The 23,146-nt window shown below is 25.9% G+C and overlaps 1 protein-coding gene across 3 annotated transcripts in view; it reads right to left on the bottom strand.

The window, feature by feature from the left end:
- The window catches only part of LOC129965869 (zinc finger protein 628-like), a 30,448-nt gene extending 8,948 nt beyond the window's left edge, over window positions 1–21,500 (bottom strand). The window contains exons 1-4 of one of the 3 annotated variants that reach the window (XM_056080120.1): window positions 21,474–21,500; window positions 6,406–6,526; window positions 2,506–2,592; window positions 836–917 (exon numbers count right to left, since the gene is read on the bottom strand). The gene's annotated coding sequence lies outside the window, so the exon portion shown is untranslated. The other 2 variants (XM_056080118.1, XM_056080119.1) reach the window with 2 other exon arrangements.
- Between the last annotated feature and the right edge of the window lie 1,646 nt (window positions 21,501–23,146).

Raw genomic sequence — 23,146 nt, 5'->3', positions numbered from 1 at the left:
TGTGATCAAAACACTACTGAATATATTTGATCTACAGTTAAAAGGCTTATAAAAGAAACAAATGTCACTGATGATTTGAGTTTGCCGAATTTACAAAATCTATTGGACCAACTATGCGTGGAGTGACTTGATTTTTTTTCTTTTTATTGTGCTATCAATAGATTATTCAGTTCCCTCATTTGATTTGTGTTGTTCTTTGTATAGATATGGCAGGGTTATCAGATATCTTCAAGAATCTGAGTATCAGAATTTTGTGCTTAGTGAAATATTTTAAAATTTGTTCTCAGAAATTAAATGTAATAATACAATATATCACCAATTTGGGCTTAACATGCTAACATAAAAAATTTGAATAAAATTCTACCATCTTGAAATGAATGTTCTCCTGCATCTTCTAATAATAAAGCCAAAAAGTAAATATTCTCCTGTTGGACACACAGTACATTGATGTTATAGTATCTCCTAACTTTAAAGTACTGTATGTAAATAGCAGTGTCTAAGAATAAGATTATAGCACTAATTTTGATCTGTTTTCCACCCACCCTGTCCAGCATAAAGAAGCTGTATTTATAATATCTGGTAAAAACTTACCATTAAAGTAAGTACCATTATTTTAAAGTTGTAACAAAAGAAAGCAAAATTCTCAACATAAAGAAGGCATTTCCCATTTTCCAGAAATAATTCACCATAAATGAAAGGAATTCATAAAAGTTTATTTAAAATTTATGTTAATTTTAAATTAAAGTCAAATTCTAAAGTGGCAATTAATTTTTTTTTTTTTTTTTTGTAGAGATGGTTTCAAATAAATATACACTGGAACTGAGAATGTACTTACAAGTTTGGTGTCAGATATCACAATTTTATGAGATCCAAGGGAGGGAGCTAACTGAAATATGATCGTTAATTGATGAATCTGCCTAGAAAGAAAAACAATTATAGTTAGACACAAATGATTAAAATTGTATAATCAGAAAGTTAATGAGAATTCGATAATAATGTCATAGATGAATAAATATAAAAAAGCCATAAACAATGACTGAATATTTATAAAACACATATCCAGAAGTATTTCAGAATGCTGAATGACTGATGTGCAATCTCAGAATTACAAGATTCTGCAATTCATATAAATAAATAAATTAAAAACTATTATTCATGCATTCACATTTAGTAAAGTATGTTTTCATCTTTACACAAATACTTAAAATCAAATAATATTACCATAAAAATTTAACAGAAATGATAATAAATGAAACAGGGATGCCAAATAATGAAAAGTTTGAATATGCATTCTATTTACTTACAAGTAGACAGGACAAAAAAATTTAAAGTCATAAATTTCTTTTCTCTGCTTTCATTATATACATGTAAGGCAATTCTTATTGACTGAATCATAAATCTAGGTCTGTAAAAAGTACAATTTAACAACATAGCAGTTTCCTTTCTCCTCGACATATTTTATTGACAGATTTGATTTCTATTCTCTGTTTTCATAGTTTTTTGTGCCATGAAAAATTTTTCATGGTACAATTAAAAAGGTACAGTAAAAAAAATATTTTTTGCCACAGATTTAAGATATTTGATAAGAGAGATAAAAAAAATTTATCCATTTATAGAGTAAAAATTATACATATAAGAATAACAAAATTAAATTCTTTTATTGATGACAATCATATAACTATAATTTATTTTTATGGACATTGGTAATTCCCCAAATTTTTTTCATTGCATAATTCCACATAAACTATGGTGAAAATCCTGGTTTCCCTCATTGTAACTGAAATATACTTAACGTGTACTGTTCCATATTAATTACTTTAAAGTTTATTTTCTATATACTAAACATTTAGTGCATATCACTGAATGACTTAAGCATTGTAGGAGTATAACTGAATGTTAGAAATCCAATTATTCTGCAGGTGTTAATATAATTAAAACACTGCAGGGGAACAAGTGACAAATAATACAAACCTACACAATATCTACAGAAAATAAATAAATAACATAATATTTAGTCTATTTTAAAAAGTAATTATACAAAAGAAGCATTCTTGAAAAGTAAAATGCTTTGATATAATAAATATACAAAAATAAAATCGATGCACCACAGACCTTGAATTCTGATAATAAGTAAATAATTAATAGGCCTTAAAAAGCAATATTTATAAGTTATGCATAAGCACAAAAATTAACTAATGAGACACTACTTTTACCTATTAAAATTCTAATATGTAACAGGGGGGATTTATTTTTCAAGCATTCTTTTCCCTTTTCTATACTATTTACAAAGATTCTAGACTTATTCTAGTCCATGTAAAAATTTGTGCATTTCTGTAGACTACCATCATTGTAATATTCAACCTAAATGTTTTGCTAACAATTTTATAATCCACCATTGCAACAGACAGTTTTACTATATACATTTCCAACAATAAAGCTTAATTTTTTGCACATTAAATCACATATCATAAATCATAAATCACATATCATCAGTTTTCTACATACCTGGTTAACACTTTTCTTGTTGCATCATGAAGATTATGCAAGCACCAATAGATCCAAGGCATGATGATTAGGTTTTACAGCCAAATCCTAAAAAACATAAAGAAAATTTTGCACAGGTTATTACATATTTGCAATATACAAATATAAGAGTTATTTAAACCCATTATAATACATTTAATTTATAATGCAAGAATGTTGAAATATTCAACTTAAATGTTGACTAAGTCAATTATTGATGATAAGTAATGCATTTGTAACTGTCTTTTTAACCAGATTTGATTACACATAAACAATATACAGATAATGCTACTTGTAGTGAAATAATGACTGCCTAAATTAAAATGATCACTACATCCAAAATGCTTTAAAATTAATATGATTTTGTAAGTATATAAGAACAGCAAAAAAATCACACAGCATCATTTATTTGTTTTAATAAGAAACAGAAAAACCGAATTCAATGAAAAGGATTAAAAAATATTCCCACATATTTAATTTTGAGACTATTGAATTACTAAGCATTTGTTGATTAAATCTTTCATGTGAATAATATGCAGCAAAAAATTCAGCATGGTAATGGACTGATGGTTTTAAAGGTTGAAAGGCTTACAGAGTTTCGTGGATTGATAGTGCTTTTTCTATCTGCTCATGCTGTATGCCATTATCTCTGATTCATTAGTGAATGACAATTTATTCCTTCTGTAATTTTTCAGTTGTCATTCAATTTATGTAAAATTAGATCCCGGCCTCGTAATCTTCTTTGGAAAGGTTTGATGAATTTTCAATAACTAGATTCATTCTCTTGCTTGATCCAAATAAAATCGCTACGCTAAACCATTTGCCATAAAAATTGATAACCACAAATGCTTTGTTGATCACTAGAACAAGAAGATTGTCTGTTTAGATACAAGAGATCCATTATTTGCTATTTCAACTAATTGATTGCAACATCTTTAGTAACTACAAACTGCGAATACTATATATATTATTTCTATTCAATCTTTTCCTCAAAACAGTTACTTTTTAATAATGCAAATTAAAATTTTAATTTCTGAGTTTTGCAGAAACCCCTATAATGTTTTAAGCTAAATTTAGAGGAAATTCCCTTTTTAAGCTAGGTAAGTTATGAATGTATTTCAAATTTTGTTTTTATCTTTTTTTCTGCCTTCATATTTGGAATATATGTTCAATGGTAATTAATTAATGGATTAAACCATTGAAGAAAACCCATCTAAGAATTGAAATTTAGGTTTAGGCATCATGGCAAGGCTAAAGCTAATCTAAAGAACTTCCTGGCTTTCTTTAACAGAATATATACATTTCATATGCAAATATATAATTCAAAATTTAATAAGCAATAAAATAAAAACAGACATCAAAGTTGCAATTGAAAGCTGAAAAAGAAATTCCCTGTGCTTTCCTTACAATGTATATGTAATGTAGGAAATGCATGAACAGTCCTCATTTGCTAATTATAATGGAATAATAATGCTCCATAATTTTAATGAGTGGAAAAAGGAAGGTTCTTCAGTAAATGCAGATTTAACCAAAATGCAATTTTTAAAGCAGTAAAATTTTCAGACATACATATATTTTTAAAGTGTTCTTCACAAACATGAAATACTGCTAAAAAGCCTCCTTTTCTCCAGTTTCAGTTTTTCAGATCCATTAATAATCAAGTAATTTGTTATCACTATTCCAGTATCAGCATTTTTTCCTCAGCCTTAGATTTTTAGGTTCATCAAGCTCTATCAAAAATAAGTGTCTAAGGTTTATGATTCTCCAATTATGCTTCTAATGACAATGTTTTTCATTAACTGATTAACAGAATGAAAAGATTTATGTATGAGAAAGGCACCATTAGTTCAGATGTCTGAATTTTTTTAAAAAGGCGGCTGAAAAATATTAGCAATATGAAAGAAGATTATTTTGGAATCAATTTATCCCAAGAAGTATTTAAAATACTATCACTCGTGGCAGATACAGGAAAAGTTATTATTTTTTTCAAAGCTAAAATCTGTTAAAAACATTTCGAGTACATTCGCAAACACTGATATTTTCTAACCAATAAAAATAACAAAACTTCAACAAAAATACAGAAGAACAAGTATTCCAAGAAATCGGAACATCTAGCTGGACTATCTTTAAATATTCCATACATTGCTCTTAGCATAACATCTGCTTTCCATTTAGTAGATTTATGTTCATGCTGAAATGCTCAGTGGATTATGTGTAGTCCACAGGTATCTAGATCTAAAATTTTAAGTCTTTTTCCCACAGGAGTTTTTTTTTTTTTTGGCATATTTTAAAAATTTTAAATTCACATTTAGTCTATCCATACTAACTTATAAAAGTAACTGTATGAGCACACTCGATGTAATTTCTTTAAAATTCACAAACAATTCTTGAGTAGTGGTATGCCTTAAACATACTCAATTCCAATATATTTTTTGCCAGTTGTTAACCATTATGGACTGGTTAACAACCAATAACTTACAATAAAATCCATTTGATATTTTCAAGAAATGTGGTTCAAAGCTTCTTCAAAGCATATTACAAACTGTTTATTGTTTAAATATTTCTTAGGAGATTTTTTTTTTTTGGGGGGGGGGGTGAAACTAATCTATAACAAATAATATATGACATTTTGTACCATCTAACATACAATTTTTGGCTATTTCATTGTCAGTGAACATATGTGAAAATATTTCCAATATATCATTGAATGCATTAAAGGACAAATGTGACAAAGTAAGTTTTAAAGCCGATAAAAATTTGGCTTTAAATGATTGTTCCTAAATAAAAACTTTGAAATTGGCTTATTCTCAGATATCAAATTTGACATGTCATTTTTTTAGATAATAATTCCAAAATCAATGATGACTCTTTTTAACTGGCATGCAGCCTTGCATATTGTTCTCTTTTTGCATAACTAATAAGTGTTTTCCCATATTACTTAGGCTTATTATCTTCTTAAAAAGTGAGCAGTATGCAATAAATGGATTTTGCAGAACTTCTTGAATCCATTCAGTAAAATCACGACTGATTTTTTTTATCCATCCAATTTGTATTAAATATGGATTTTGTGCAGCTCATTGTTAAAAAAATTCTCTGATCTATGAATAAGCTTACAGCTTCTCAAATAAAGCCAAACCATTCAATAAATTCAAATATGGTTGAATAAATACCACTGCGCTGCTTCCACAGATTGAATGTTGCTAATCCTACCACAGAAATTTATTCCATACCACAGAAAATTATTCCAGTCTTGTGCATTCTCATTAGCTGCAATCTGGGAATCTCAAGGAAAGAAAACTACGGTTTCTGGAATTGAAATTAGAATGATCTATGCGGGGGGGGGGGGAGTTTCTGCGATTTCACAGCTGTTCCATTTTTGGTGCTAAGGTTACGATCTTTTATTTTCATAATGTTCAGAGATCAGTATTTTTAGATGGGGGAAGGGACCCTAAGTAACTTAACTCCTCGTCTAATTCTAGTTTTTAAGGAAATTGTCACATTCCGCTGTATTTCTACCAAGCTTTGGCAACCCCAGAGATAATATGGAAAGTAAAACTTTCTTTTTCACCTATACATTTGCAAAATGTTAGTCTTTTTAATATTCAGGAAAAGTTTCCAGAGAGATGGAACGGGAAATCCTGAAAACGAAATAATAACTGATACTATTCTGAATATATATAATAATAACAACCGTTTAGAAAAATTACATATACACTGGTTTGTTAAAACACACCAAAAGAGCATTTAAAATGGTATTCTGATAACAATTTAAAAAGTTGAGTCATCAAGCTATCAACTGACATGGACAAAACTTTAACATGCTTCAGATATTTGCCATAAATCATGTGAAAATTTCACAGATTAATGAAAAACAATACCTACCAAGAGGTAGTATTTTGCCTCTTGAAAGATGATGAATAGACACTGTGATGCCACGTAAGTATGAAGTTACCATTATCACATGCATTTGATTCAAATCTTTGCATATCATTTTCAGTCCATCCTATATATATAAAAAGAGATGAAAATTAACAATTTAATCATATAACTTAATAGAAATTCTTTAAAAACAATTTTTCAAGCATAATAGAGGGACTACTATTGTTGATGGTCACAAACAAAAAATTAACATAAAATATTATTCCAGCACTTAGATGAAATTTAAAATTTTGCAAAAGAATTTACTGCCAATTATGATTATAAATATGAAATGATACTATTTAGCAATGATTATCAATTGCCTGATACATATAAATACGAGAGTGATAAATTATTTTAATAAGAAAGTCAAATGATGCTCCTTTTGCATTTGATTCTACTTTATTCCACTTGTAAGCTTATTTTTTTTTTGTTCCATACAATATTAAAAAGTAGTTTAAGTAAATGTTTAAAAAAGAATTTATTTATTTATTTTCAGTTCAAAGAACTCTCATATGCCTTGCTTAATTTCCTCCCCAAATCAATCAGAATTTTTAAACGTGACAGCCTACTTTGTCAAGTATTTTCCCCTTCTCAAAAATTTCAGCTCCAATATTTTTTTCATATATATGGTTTGTACTGTATTTCACCCCCACCTGCTCTTTTTTAAATATTTGTGTAAGTATAATTTGTTATGTTACTGATACAAGGACAATATATCAAATTCTAATAATATGAGGAATAACTGCATAAAGCCATAAATGAGGGCAGTCTAATGAGGCAGCTAACAATAAGAACACTTAAAAAAAATTATCACTTGATAAAGTTAGTAACAAAACATAACAGGCAAAAGAGACAATAGTAGCGTAACTGTGGAAAGTATATGTCACACAAAACCACCTACATAAGCAAACTTTTTGTGGAAATCTGAGAAGACAAATAAAGAGTATTGTAAACAATAGGAAAATGCTTGGCAAGAATATAAATATGTGACCAAAACCAAATCTAACTTAAGCTGAAACAGCCCAAGGATGTCAATAGCAAACTAAATCATCAGTATTTGGTACAGTTCAGTTTTAATGGCAATCAAAAACTGCCAAGAAATTTTTTTTGCCAAATTATAAAAATATATTCAAGTGCATTTATTATTATTATTATGAAAATTTTTGAACATATAAATAACATGCTAATCCCTATATAGTTAGACAATTTAAATTGTCAAACTGGCAAAATTTTTTCTTGGTGCTTTTTTGTCCCTGTTACCAGTATTTTTATAAATAATAAAGTATCTAAAAATTAAATTTCTCCAAAGTATTATAGAAAATAAAACCTCACAAATTATTTTTACCTTCACATTAAGAAATGCTGCAATTAAACTATATGTGAAGAAAAGGAGAGAACAATTTTTTTTTAAAGGAAATAAAAGGAAGAAATACAATATAAATAACTGCATATATATTTAACACATAAAAAAATTTCGGTTGGAAGAAGTTTAAAAAAACTACTGTTGTTCCACATCTATCTACTAAACAAATTGGAAATCTATATTTATAAAAAGACGCATTTTTATGTATGGCTGCACCATTCAGACAAATCCATCAGAAGTGCAGTCATGAATGTCCAAATTTTAAAATTTAAAGCAGAAAAAGTTTTTTGCATAAGTTGTTTTGAGGATAGAAATTAAGTACATTGTACCAGACTTTTGTCAATTTTTATCAAAATATTTCACGATTTTTCAATTTCAAATAATCAATATTTCAAGAAGTATCCAACAGGTATCAATAACTGAGTTATTGCATTTTGTAAGTTATTGCTGAAGAAAAATTCAAATTTGATCACACATTATGATTTAGTTTAAACACTTTAGATAGGTGTATTTTTTTTTTTTTTTGCATTAATTTACTTACACTATCATCTTTGATTATTAATGAAAAATATCAATGCCCCATCAAATACAACAAAAAATTTCTCATTTTAATGAAATTGGTTTTGAATGCCTAATGTAATTCGCTGAATTTTGAAAATCTTAAAAAAAAAATAACCAATTTTATAAAAAAAAAAAAAATTAATTAAAAATTAAATCTAAAATTCCTGCATTCAACATTCTAATTTCTCTCCTCAAACATTTTTTGAGACTAATTCTCGAGCATTTATCACTGTTTTAAAACAAGAATCGTGAAAATAACTTTTCCCATTGATTTTCAATAAATTCAAAGATTTTTAATTGTGTGTCTGTAGAAAGGGACCAAATTTCATTTCTTTCCTAGTATGTGCCCAAGGAGAGAAGAGCTCAATAGAGGAACAACATTTGTACTTGAAGTTAATCATTGATTTAGATTTCTGTGCTATGTACAAGAAAAGTTATGAAAAGTCGGAGTCTTCATTAACCTGTCAGCAAATGCACAAGGTCTTTTGACTCATTTTTCTTTCTTTTTTCCCCCTTTGCTTAAAAATTCCTGGAATTTTTAGACCTATTGCTTCCTATACCTTCATAGGAGGGCTAGAAAATTAGAACAATAGAAATCAAAGAAACAACATATCTTATTTTTTAAAGGAGGGTTGAGGTCGAAATGACACCTGCACATGCAAGTTTTTCAGATTCGTTTAATATTACAGCTGTAACAGCATAGAAATGAGTGCTGCAGAGATTCAGAAATCTTCTTGCTAATATTTCTACTGATAGACAAAATGATGACAGCTCATATTTGTTAAATATTGATGAAAGTTATCACGATACAGAAATGGTGCAAAGTGCAGTTTCTGAATACTCTAGAAAATCTGGTCAAGTCTTTTCCTGCTTGTGAAAAAAAAAAAAAAAAAAAATAGCAAATCCTTATATAAAATGCATTTTCTTAGAAAATGAATAAATTGTATTGAAATTTATACTAACAATTCACGTTACTCTGAATTCCTTTTACAAAGAATGATAAAAGTGTTTTTCAAATACACATATAAAAATGAAACACAAAAGATATGAATGTTCAAAGTTATATGTTTAAAACTTCTTTTTCCAAAAAAATTTCAAAAATAAACTATATGTAAAATATAGATTTTTCGTACTGTTTAAATATTTTTATATTATCAAAAAAGCCACTTACATTAAAAATACTAAATTTTACATGAATGGAATGGGTAAAAAGGAAATGATACAGAAAAAGTATAAGGGGGGGGGGAAAGGCTAAGCAATTTTGATTTTTCTTATTAAAATTACAGTTGTGTCTTAAATAAGCATTTGATAATTTGGGTCAAAATGACATAACTTTTGTGCTAATTAAAAATAAATAAATAAATGGGTGCATGTGGTAAGGGTTAAGCATGATGGAGCATAATAACAAGAATAGATATTTTTAGTAATCGTGCATATATACAGGAAAATACTGTATAAAGGAAAACAGTTCCCAATGAACATTAAGTAATTAAAAATGTCGCTGACTGCTATTTAATAAACTTTTATTTAAAGAGTTTGTGCACTTATACTAAAAATCAACAAATGAAACCAGAGGGAAAAAATCAGATGAGCCCTATTTACATAATGGATTTTTCAAATATTAAAATGACCAATTTCAAAATTTCATCTATTTTCCTGCTTCAAATTCATCTTGGATTTATATGAATTTCACAGAAAGCTTTTTTAAAGAAAATAAAGTTTTGGCTTCCACTGATATATTTGAAATCATTTAGTTACATTCCACATTCTTTAAAATTTTTTAAAAATTAAAATTTTACATCTACCACATCAAAAGCAATGCTGTGCAAATTGTACAACAATTGATCATAGCTTCTTGAAATAATTTATCAAAAATTACAAGAAAATAGAGATTTTCTATTTTTTCCCATTATTTATCTTAAAAAGAATTGCATCCAATCTTTTAAAAAAATTTCCACAATGAATAGTCACAGAAAAATTGAATTTTAATACAATTTCAGTGTAAAATAATATCAATTATCATTTAAAAAAAATATTTTCAAAGGAGCTTCTTCCAATAAATACTTTTCACCACTTATTTTGCTCCACAAGGGTTCAAAAAGGCTGACTGAATGCATTTGATATTATTTGTTTAAGAAATGCTTTGTTCCAAAATTTTACTATTATTAAAATTATAATTCAAAATTCTCTTGATGGAACTTGCAGTTCTAAATTAGAGTTAAAAGACAAAAATACCATAGAGTTTGGAATAATAACTATCTGAATGAGGTACAATCCATATCATAAAAGCATAATTTTTTATCAATGGCAGATTAACTATCTCTATTAAAATTAATGTATTTGTAATTCAATTTCCTACCACAACAGTGAAATCCTACAGCAGCACTGCTGCCAGAAGCTGTATTATGAATATGATAAAAATAGACAACCAGAGCACACAGTAAACCATTTCTGCATGATTGATTATCTTTGCTTCATAAAAAGAATAATAAAATAATCAACAAAATTAATGCAATTATGAGACCTATATTTTATAAGAAATATATCTGATTTACTTTTTTAGCTTAATAAGCTTTGAAAAATGTAAAACTTCTTTTTAAATAAAATTTTTTCAAGAATGTTCACAGTGTACAGGATTCCACTAACTCTATGAGTATTTATTTAAGATTTCATGGGTAATAGAAATTATTAAAATAATCAACCCAATGATTTCCAGGATGACAACTTCTTTCCTTTGATAGATCATATAATTTTTTTCCTAGTCAGAACAGCAAAAGTGTTGCTGCAAAGCATTTATTTTACCATTTATATTCTGACAAATGCATAAAATTTACTGCATATTTTTTTACAAGGTGTTTTGCATGAGCAGGTATAAAATGTCCCTAAAATGCATTCACGCTCTCCCAATAGTTTTCACCATTAAGATATTATTGTTCATGTCAAAAATGGTAAAAAAGACAAAAAATGAACAAGAAAGGTATTTAAGTATTTATGTAAAATGAAGTAAAAAGGTAAGAAATCAATATTTTTTTTACTGTTGCACTAATGAGATTTGCACACTCACACTAAATAAAGGACACCCAAACTAACCAAGAATTATTCTCCAAGTACTGTTTTTGTACAATTCATAAAAATTGCACATTTCAAAATACATTCTTTTATGGCTTAAATTTATACAGAAAAATTCCTCTTAAATATGATATTTTAACTTAGAATTTATACATTAATTTCAAATATATAATGAAATTTATGCAAAGTTTGAAGCAATTTATAAAGAGATTAAAGTTTAAGAATCAAGCTCATATGAAATTGGAATATTCTTATAATATTTAAATGCTATTATTAAACTTACACATTATTTGTTTAATAAACGTAACTTTTTCAATATTAAGTTTAAATAAAAATAATATGAATTTTATAAATGAAATAATATAAATTATTTATCCCTCTTATTTTTTTTATTTGTAACCATGAAAAAATATTAAAAATCCTTTTAAAAAATGCATTTAAAATTGTTAGAATAAATATGGGTATAATTTCAAAATGCAAGCAAAATTGATGACTTATATTGAAAAAAATAATAAATAATAATATAAAAGGGCAAAAAAAAAACCTTTGTGTCTGATCTTAAATATTTCATTTGGCAAATATTTTAATAGATTATCTATCTGGGAAAAATAACTTTTCTTTCTTTCCAGTAATACCGTTTGGGAGAGAAAATGTATAAATAATGAAATTGCATATTTTGCTGACGTGTCTTATAAAATTTTCAAGCTAATAATTTTGGAAATTTTTTGAAAAACATACATATAGAGAACTTTCACTTTTAAAACGTAATTCATTTTAACAGTTTTTTTAAATAATAGTGCTAAAAAATTTAATTCTCAAAACAATAAGGTAATTGTGTTCTTGCTCTTTTATAATAAAACATAATTAAATCTTTATAGCAATAAAGTTTAGCTATAAAGATTAATACTTTAGTTTTGTTTAAAATGAATTTTAAAATAAACAAAAAAATTTTCTTATAAAAACACTTTCAAAAGTCATGATTTCTCTCCAAATACTGCAGAACTCTAATGATCTGGAATTTTTTTATGTAGAAGTATTAGCAAACAAAATCTGCCAAAATATAAAAAGTAAAATATCTGGTTATTCGATTGACATGTTCAAAAAAAGATAATTTAATACAGTATTTAAGCAAATAAAATGTACATAAGAATGCATTAAATGCAAATTAGATTTTCATTTCCAAGCAACAACCTTTCTTCATCAAGTATTTACATGGGCTTGGTCCCTATTTATCTATATAATTAAAATTCTACAGTACTAATTTTTTTTTAGAACACATATAATTGTGATTTTAATAAAACCAAAATTAAAATTAGTTACTGGTAGAATTATTATTATGTATAAATGACAAATTTTGTTAATTTTAATGAATTGGAAAAGAAGGTCCTTGTTAAAAATTCATGGAAAAAAATATCAAGTAAACAGAAAATTCTACATACATATAAGAAAACAAATATAAAGAAGAAGAAAATATAGTTAAAAATCAATGTATTAAGCTAGAAAGCTTTAGGGGGAAAAAAATTACCAAACAGAAATATGTAGTGCAAACTTTTTTTTAATCATTTTCTTATCAAAGGCATTTAAGAACAGTAATTTTTTTTAAAGGTTTAAGAAATAAGGGAGGGGATATATATTTTTATATAAAAGAAAACTTAATTTTTATTTTTAGGTAATGTCAATTTCTATGTTTTGAAATTCTGTTTCACACTTAAAAAAGATTTCTATTTAAGAACACTAAATTTTAAGACTAGCAACATATTTACATTTAGGGTTATTATAAAGAATATACAATTAACTGAATTTCAAGCAAAAACTTCAAACTAAGCTAAAGAAAAACAATTTATAAAACATTACCTAAAAAATAATAGATTTATCAAAAAGAAGTTATTTTTTTCAATAACAGTAAAGAAAATTTTTTAAACTAAATAAATAAAATAAAATCCCTTAGTCTTCTGTAATTTTTATTAAAGTAAAAATCTTGGTGAAACTGTTTCATTTATTTATCATCCATCATATAAAATTTTCTCAAGAAATATTACTTTAATAAATAAATAAATATGCATATTATTTTATAAAAACTTTCTTGCTCAATATAAATTGTTCCCCACCCAAAAAAATGAATCGAGATTCTTGAAAAAAGTTTGATGCATTGAAATTTCAGATATATATGGATTTAATCTACTTTTATTGCCAAAACATTTATTTGAAGGGGGGGGGAGAAAAAAAACAAGAATTGCTTCAGTTTGGAAGCTGGAACTGAAGCACATAATCATGTTTTAAAATTACAAGAAAAAAAAAAAAAAATAGAGCTAAATTTATTACTCATGGTTGACCTGAAAAATCATTTAATAATACTGATACTTCAAGAGCAAAAACATTTTTTTTTTCTTTCAAAAAAGATAATACTAGTACTTTAGTAATTGGTGTTATTTTTTTTTTAATGTCTTCCCTTTCAAATGACTTTTTAAAATTAAATTCTCAGCTTTTAGAAAAGTTAAAAAAAAAAAAAAAAAAAAAAAAATTCATATTTCATATAGCAGATAAGTTCAACATAATTTTTATATTGCTTTTGAATAATAATCTATTTTTGAGGGCTAAGTTTTATTTCTGAATTAATACTGAATTTGAATTACTTTTAATTATCCTGCTTTAACCTCTTTTTTCCTTAATTTACTTTAATTCCATCTCTAGGCATTATTCTTTTTGTAATTCCTCTCCAAGGGCTGGGAATCAATACTTTGTATGTCTATACATCTAAAAGCTATTGCCCGAAATTAGGAATTAATAATGTAATTCTATTTCTAAGAAACTCACTTCTGTAGGTACCCATGCTTGTAGTGCTGTACAACACATTTCCCATTGTACTAAATTTACTTGGGAAGGCATTGCTTATACACTTTGGAGTGAATTGAAATAGGTAATAATTACCAAAATATTGTCATATAAAAATTATTTCTGTACTTTTTTAAGATTAAAATGTTATCTTTCTAATAATATTAATTTTGTTGGTAACATTTCAAATACATTTTGATGCACAGTGATACACTTATTCGTATTAGAAACTCAAACTGTTTTTATTGTATGAGTAAATTTTTCATACCCACTTTCAAATGCAACAATGAATCCTTCTTTTTATATTTCATTTGATTAAAAAATTTTGAAAACTATAGACTATTAAGAATATAAAAAAGAAATGGAACCCCGTCCCTCCATTCTGGTATTGTTCTTTAATTTTTATTAGCAATTAAAGAACAATCTATTTAAAATGCTGTTAGATGAACTGCATTTCAAACATTTTTCATTTTCACAATGACCAAATCTGAAGCAAAATCTGCAATTCCTCAGATAAACAAGCACAATAAATTTAACAGATATAAGTTTCTAAAAACTGTATGAAGAAAATATCTATGAAATTTTTAAGTTGCACCTTTTGTTTCCATTAAACTTGTTTTCTAATTTTGTTATTAAGAATGTATTTTTTATAACCTTTTAACACTTTTATGAATATCTAATGACAATACTAAATAAGATTCGAACTAATATCTTAAAATACTGTAACACCTTTATATTATGATTAAAAATTGATTTTAATGTAATAATCATAATACATGCAAATTATATACCATTGAAATATGTATAAGCTAACTCCTGTAGCAAAAATAATAAGTGTTGTCCCAAAGTATGTTAAAATATATATATATATATATTTTTAAAATTTCAAACTGGTGATTATTTATTTTTTATAATAATATACTCTAAAATAAGCGAGGAAAAATAATGAAATTTTGTTTAATTACTTTTAATTGCAAATTTAAAAATCTTTTTATTAATGAATATTTACGAACAGCCAAATTTAGTCATTCTAAGCTTAAATATCTATCTGCTCTGTGCAGTGACTTAACAATTTTTGCTTGATGCATGTGACACAGTATCCTGTCTTTAAATATTATAAGGTTTAATTACTTCCCTCAAGGAGTAATGTAAGGATGATAGATTTATAAAATTGAAAGTTAAAATCAACATGTGCATGTCTCTGATGATTTCATCAGCCCAGATTGCTGCTTTATAGAAATTTCAAAAGAACTGATAAGAATATTTCATAATTAAATATTTATATGCATACTGTAGTTTATTTCTACCATTTTTAGCTTTACATTTTTCTTACTATTTTTTTAATCTATAAATAAAATATTCTATGATATTAATAAAATTATGAAATATATCAGATATACAGATGTCATTCTAATACTTTTATGAGTAAGATTAGCTATCAAATGGTTGAATTAGTTGAGTTTTACATTATTCTGCTTTTAAGTAAAATTCAAGTTTTTAACTAATATGAGTAATCAATAAAATAACACGAGTTGCATGTCTGTTTCAATATAGTTTCAAATACCTTACTAAGAATATGAGAAATAGAGGCAATTTGTTTGACAAGAAACATTGCTAAAATCCATGATGAATAAATTAGTCACTAAAAAAAGATTATACTAAGAATTTAAAACACTTCCTTTTTTTTCTTAAATGCCTCCGAATATGTTCTTTTTCTACTATCTAAAAATAAAAAAAGTATATTTTCACAACATAATTTCTAAAATCCCTCCAAATAACAAATAAATAATTTTTTATTTGTTTCTTATTATAGTATAAATATGAAGATAGAGGCTGAAACATATATTTAGGAGATAATTTTATCCAGAAATAAAAAGGGAACAGATTTCAAAAACATTAAAATCAAAACTACAATTATGTTCAATGCCTCTTTCACATATCAGAAAATTCTAAATATTATATTTATTTTAAAAGTGTCAGAAACTCCCCATTTTCAAAAATATGATGATAAAGAAAGAAAGAAAAAAAAAAAAAAAGAAAAAAAAAAGATGATTGAATAGATATATTAAGATTAACCTGCCAAATATATTATATTTATGTACCATTTATAAAGTTTGTTTAGCCTAAGAACTTGTAAATAAAACATCTTTTTCCATCAACTCTTAGAGACTAATTTTTAAATTTAAAAACTATAAGGCATAAAACACATGAATTACTGCTTATTTCGGAATAATATTTTTTTCTTTCTGTTAAACAATAGAAAATACAATAACATTGTAATGGTGACCTTAAAACAAACAATTACACAATAGAAATTAAATGATTTTTTGAATTCTTATATATAGATTAGCTTCTAGTATCATCTGTACTTGTTTATAAATTAGGACATATTAGAATTGTAGACTGTGCATCACATGAAGCAATGGTATTATATTCAAGTCAAGATTCAGTTTTTTTTAATGGATCCTGGAAGAGCTTTTAGGCACTTATTTAAATGAAAGTCACTTAAATCATAAACTATTAAGCAGGTTTGTTTTAATTCAATGAACATTTAAATGCAGAGAGGAGGAAAAAATTATTGAGACATTTTTCAACAAGTCTATTTCTGTTTGCCAATAAAGAAAATTATTTTCAGATATACTGAATTATAATTAATTTAAAAGAGGATATTTATGATAAAATAACCATTTCCACACAATTGGGTTTCTTCAAAAAAGAACTTTTTACAAAATTATCGAATTGCAGGAATATTTTGCAGCCTGCACATATGAAAAAAATACGTAACATGATTGCAATTATACCAACTCCTATTTAACACGACATTACATTAGGTTCTATAATAACTGATGAAATTATATGAATGAAGGAAAATATTATTTGGAAAAGTAGGTGAATAGAAAAGGATAGAAGAAAAGAAAGCATAAAACAGACTTTACAAATTGCCAAGTTGGTAATGTAAATACGTCTATTAACTTTTAGATTAAAATTACTTAAAATTTATGACGTCCTTTTTAGGATGGGGATTGTAATAAGAAACTGAACTGTATTAACCAACCTCAAATCAGTAGATGATATGATCCGAGATATCTTTACAGCATCTATGGTATTACTAAAGCTAATATCTCTTCTGTAGTAATAAAACTATCTATCATGCATGTTATGATATAGCAAAACAATGAAGCAATCTTATCCACTGAATGATCAGAAATTAAAATGTTAATGCTGTAATGATATTGAAATGCTATTGATATGCCACAAAAGAATAAAAAAGCACATAGAGATAAAAGCTACAGGCAACTAAAAAGGAAAATTAAACTATTACAAAAAATATCCAAGGATGTTTTCAGTACAAATTGGAGTTTTCACTTATAACCCAAGATTAAATAGATAAATGCAGATGAGTGTTTTGAAATAAAAATTATATCAGTGATTATTGATGCCACTTCAGTCCAATATGCCATGCTGATTTTTAAATTATTGTAAGGCATTTTTTTAAAAAAAAATTGATGGGAAAATTTTTTAAAATTTTAAAACCCATTTCAAATACATAATACATTGATTAAATATTTTTAATGCACATTTACTAGTAAAATCTTGATATGATTTAACACTATATTTTTTATTTGCATTTTATAAAATTCATGTAATAAATTAAGAAAAAACACCATTATATTGATTTAAATTCTCCTTAATATAGAAAAATACAATTAAACTACCACACCAATAAAATCAAACTTATGCAGGAGAAAATCTTTACATACATAGTAAATTTTTAAACATCTATGATTTGGCAGACAATTCTGACCATATGGAGCTTTTCTTTCGGTAGTTATAATACATTTAAGTTCAAAAGGTTATGCTTTCTATTTACTATTTCATATCAGAGAGAAATAAAATGGAAGTTGAAGCAATTTTTTAAAAATTTATAATCAGCAGTCATATTTTACTTAAATTATGCAATAAACATTATATATTAAGTTATAAAAATTAATATAATATTCTAAAAATTTAATGATATCAGCCTAGTTTTTACAGTGAATTCGAAGGTAAAATTATTTATAAAATACTTTTCTATTCTATTTCTTTAAAAATAAATAATTTTAGATTAATAATGTAATTTAATTTATTTTTAAGCAAAATATTAGAAAAGTATAAAATGACTACTCAATGCTATGAAACTAAATTTTTTATGTTCTTTTCCAATCTTCACTTTTTTTTAGGGGCAGGGGGTGTTTTAGTAGATGCTTTTGTTTTAAAAATGCATTAAATACTAGCTTTACAGCTGACCATATAAAATTTAATAAATACCTATATTAATTGAAAATTATATATTTTAAATATATGTAAGCTTACAATAACATGCAGGCAATAATAATTTTTTAACACAATACTTTAATGTTAATTTCTTTTTCCTTAATTTCCATCTATACTTTCAACACCTTAAAAGGGTTTGAAAAATATATGGAAGTTATGAATATTAATAAGACCCTTTTTTCTCCCCAACTTTTTGAAACAAAATGTTCTGAAGGAAGGAATTAATCTTCTTATTAGCACAGAATATTATAATTACATTGCTATGCATTTTGCATAAATAATACCAAATCCATTTTTTAAAAAGTGTTTGGAATTTAATTTTAAACTTTTGATATTTATGAAACATTATTCATACTAGTGGAGGAAACAATTTAAAGAAAAAATAGAAAAATCTTGAACATAGATTATTTGTGTCTTAATTAAAATCATGTTTGCTTTCACTTTTAATCCTAAAAACAAATGCAAGTATAGGAATTTGATTCTGATGCTTTAAAATCTTAGAATTTGAATTTAATAAAAAGTGAGGCATTTCAACCTTAAATTGTGATACTATTTTAAATACTATGGCAAATAAATATGAAAATAACAAAATTGTATTAATGTCTACAAACAAACAAATATTTGAAATCAAAACTTCAATATAGTGTATATATAAAGCATTTTATCATTTAAATATAAGAATCAGTAATATACTGGGAGAAAAAAAGAAGAAGAAAAAAAAAGGACAATTAACAACCCTTAAAATTTAACAAAAATCATAAGACTTATTAACAACTATGTCATTAGGTGAATAAGAAAGTAATATAAGAATAATGATAATAAAAACAGAAGATAAAAAAAAATGTAAGAAAAGAGTTATGAACCATTTTGAGTTTATTTAAATTCAAATTTCATTATCACTAGCCATTTCTTTTTAAATAGTAAAAAAGAAATAAACTGCTTGAAAAGTAGCAGAAAAAATTTAATGCAATAATTTATTTTTGGATTTGTGTGAATTTTATATTTTAATCAAACAAAATATGGATTTAATAACAAAATAATCATTTTTTTATTTTTCTATGCCATTTTTAATAGACAGCAGTTCCTTGATAAAAATTTGAAAACTTAAGAGCAGATAGTATGTTAAATAGAAATTTATAACATAATATATTACACAGGAATAATCTGGCATTCCAAGAATTGAATTAATAATAAAGGCAGAGTAGATTTTCATTAAATAATATTTTTTTATCAATCAAGATTTTTTTAAATTCTTCTTTTACCTTCTGTAATCTATAAAATATAAACTAATAAAAAACTTTAAAGAATCAAAAAAAAAATATTTTTCTGAAAAAATAATTTAAGAAAATATTTTTAATGTGATATTTTTCACAATATTAAATTCTACATTAATTAAAAAAATTTTTTAAAGTTGTGGTGAATATATATCAAAAAAGAAACAAGACAATAATCAAGTATTGAGAAAAGTAAACTGAAACCACAATTTTACACCACATAATTAATTGAGATTTCCAAGTCCTAGAGCAATTAATTACATTTCAAGTAAATTTAAAAAAATATTTAAATACTTGGTACAATTTTAATCTATAGTAAAATTAAAATTTATAAATAATTAAAGAATTTCATTTAATAACGATTAAATAGTTGACAGTTATTTTAACATATGAGCTATTTAAATTATTTAATTATATTTTTAAGGAATTAAAATAAAATTTAGAAAAAAAAACTTATGTTATTTCAAATTTAACAAAATTCCATTTTGGAAACGCACCTGAGCAAATAGGCAAATTTAAATATAACGTAGAAAATGATTAACATGAATAAAAAAAATTTTTCCTATGCAAAATTTTTTCAAAGATAATGAAAATCAAAATTTACTAATCAAATTAAAAATTTTTACTAAACAAATTATTAATAAAATATAACGCATTCGTTTTTTTAAAAAAAATCAAATAAAAAATCTTCGCTAACGAAGTTCTAAAATTAATATTTTATCTAATAAACGTTAAAAAAATGCGAATTCTACATTAAATAAACAATATCCATCTAGCAATAAACAAAATAAAACGAAACGAAGTTGAAAAATCGGCAATAAAAAACAGAATGAAAAAAAATATGACAGGCTAAATTGGAGAATCACATGTTCAAAAACCTTTTAAATGCTTTAACACAAATAAAAAAAATGAATAATATACCTCTTCTCTATATTTATCAACTATGCGCCAAATATTTCGCAACGCGACTCTTAATAAAACACACACACGGCAGCATAAAACAAACAGTCGTAATATTTAAATACAAAGTATCACTCTACTTGCGACAAAAATCTGCCAGACAGAGTTAGCTTTACCTCGTCCAGACATGATGGCTTGCTCACAGGCTTTTACTCGACCCAGACAGTGCACGCTTCGTATGTGTCACTTCAGTCGATTATCCGAAAGCTCCCGCGCCTGATCTTCCGCAAAATAATGTTAGGAGTACGATTATTTCGATGTGTGAAACTATAATTACATTAAAACAATTCGAAATCACAGATAACAAACTCCTTCACTTGAATCGTCGTCCATCTATGTTAAATTTGTGCTCGAGTTCTCTATAGCGTAATATAGCGTCATAGCCTACGTCTCGACGCATCCGTTGAACAGCTGCGAAAAAACTAACCCAGACAAGCAAAAAAAACGCCGTCTCTGCTTCTGGCGCTCTTGATTATGTAATAAGGCAACTCCATTGGCGAGGAGTATACGCAATGTAAATATCAACATGTCTTTATATCGTGTGCTATAATAATTGTTACAAATTTTAAATTTCAGCTTTAAATTATATGAAACATGTGGAATTTTAATAATTCCCTTTAAACGGCCTTGAGAACAACTGTAGTTAACTCGTTTACCTCCAAACCAAGGAAGCTGGATTCACATGCGTCCACGGCCAGACACGACAAATTCAAGTCTAACGGGCACCGGTAGCTGATATGCTGCCATCTGGGGGCATTTAGGGGAACCAGAAGCAGTTCACTGAACTTTCATATGCCACCGGCTGACAAATTTCCGATAGCGAGAAAAAGAAAATGAAAAAACGCGGGATTTTTTAAAAATGGCGTCCAACTCGTATTGCTGGGATGCATTTTTGGAATTAAAAAATTGATGCAAATCAGTGGCGTTTGTTTTATGAAGAGAATATCTTTACATTGCAAATAAATAGGATTTAAAAATGTTTAATCTAAATAAATGTGGAATTATTAATATACATAAATATATTTAAAAATCATAAATAGCTTTGTTATACATTCAAAGGAGAATGATGATTTTTTTAAATATATTCTTTGAAAATCACGTCAGATGTCTAATATATTTTGCTATTAGTTTTAAATCTGTTGAAATTTGAAACTAAATTAATGTTTATTGAAAGAGGATTTTCAAGATGCCTAGCTGCATATTTTCTGGAGCTGCAAAATGTCTAAATCTGTCCAATGCATCAATATTAGGGGTAGTATGTTTAATTAAAACTGAAATAATATGACAATAAAAAGGTTTGAGACCAGAAAATTTAGCTGAAAATTCTTGTGTTTTTACAAAATCAATATAAAATATTCAACAACAATTATAATTTTATCAACTAAATTATCAATTTGTTGAGACTTTATCATATAAAGTATACGGATGAAAAAATATTAGATTTATAAATGTTTATCAATCAATGAAATGGTAGTAGATGGTTGGACAGCTCTGTGCAATGCAAAATCTAAGGCATTTAAAAAATTCAATAGCGAATCAAGTCTTAATTTTTTTTCCCAATTTGTTCTTTGTTATATTCTTATTCTCATTTGTTCTTAATAGTTGCAAAGGCGACAATAAATTTTTGTTGTTAATAACTTAACGACAAAAATTAACTAATAAATTCTCGTTAGTTTGAACCTTTTTTTTTTTTTTTGCTTTGTCCGTTTGCATAAACTTATATTCAATTTGAAAGTTCGATAGAGATAAGTCATCCTTGTCAATTGACAGTTCAGACTGAAGAAATTCATCCCAAACAGTCATTATATGGTTTTCTAATACGACTTTAGTTCAATTTAATCAAATCAAAACAAATTTCCACACCACACTGGAGAAAGAACACTTAACTCAATAGTTGGGTTAATATTGTAGCTTATTGTACTTGAAAAATATAATTCACGGAACGGCACTTATGTCCAATCAAATTATAAAATGTGATTAACATATGATTATTTATTTTCAAGAAGGATTAATCTTATATTTATAAAATGTGATTAACATATGATTATTTATTTTCAAGAAGGATTAATCTTATATTTATAAAATGTGATTAACATATGAATATTTATTTTCAAGAATGATTAATCTTATGTTTCTATATAAAAGAATCTTCAGATATTACAAAAAAAAAAAAAAAATCTCCATTCCCCCCCACTTTTTTTTTTCTTCAAATAATTGCAGGAAATGCTGGACCTGTGCAATTTTGGAGGACGTGCAGCCTATTTTTTCCTCATCAAATATACTTCTATTTACTCTACATTGCACACATCTTCGATAGAAGCGCAGACAC

Source organism: Argiope bruennichi, chromosome 4, assembly GCF_947563725.1.
Source record: "Argiope bruennichi chromosome 4, qqArgBrue1.1, whole genome shotgun sequence".
Lineage (NCBI taxonomy): Eukaryota > Metazoa > Arthropoda > Arachnida > Araneae > Araneidae > Argiope > Argiope bruennichi.
The sequence above is the reverse complement of the archived record's forward strand: the minus strand, read 5'-3'. Positions and strand labels throughout refer to the sequence as shown.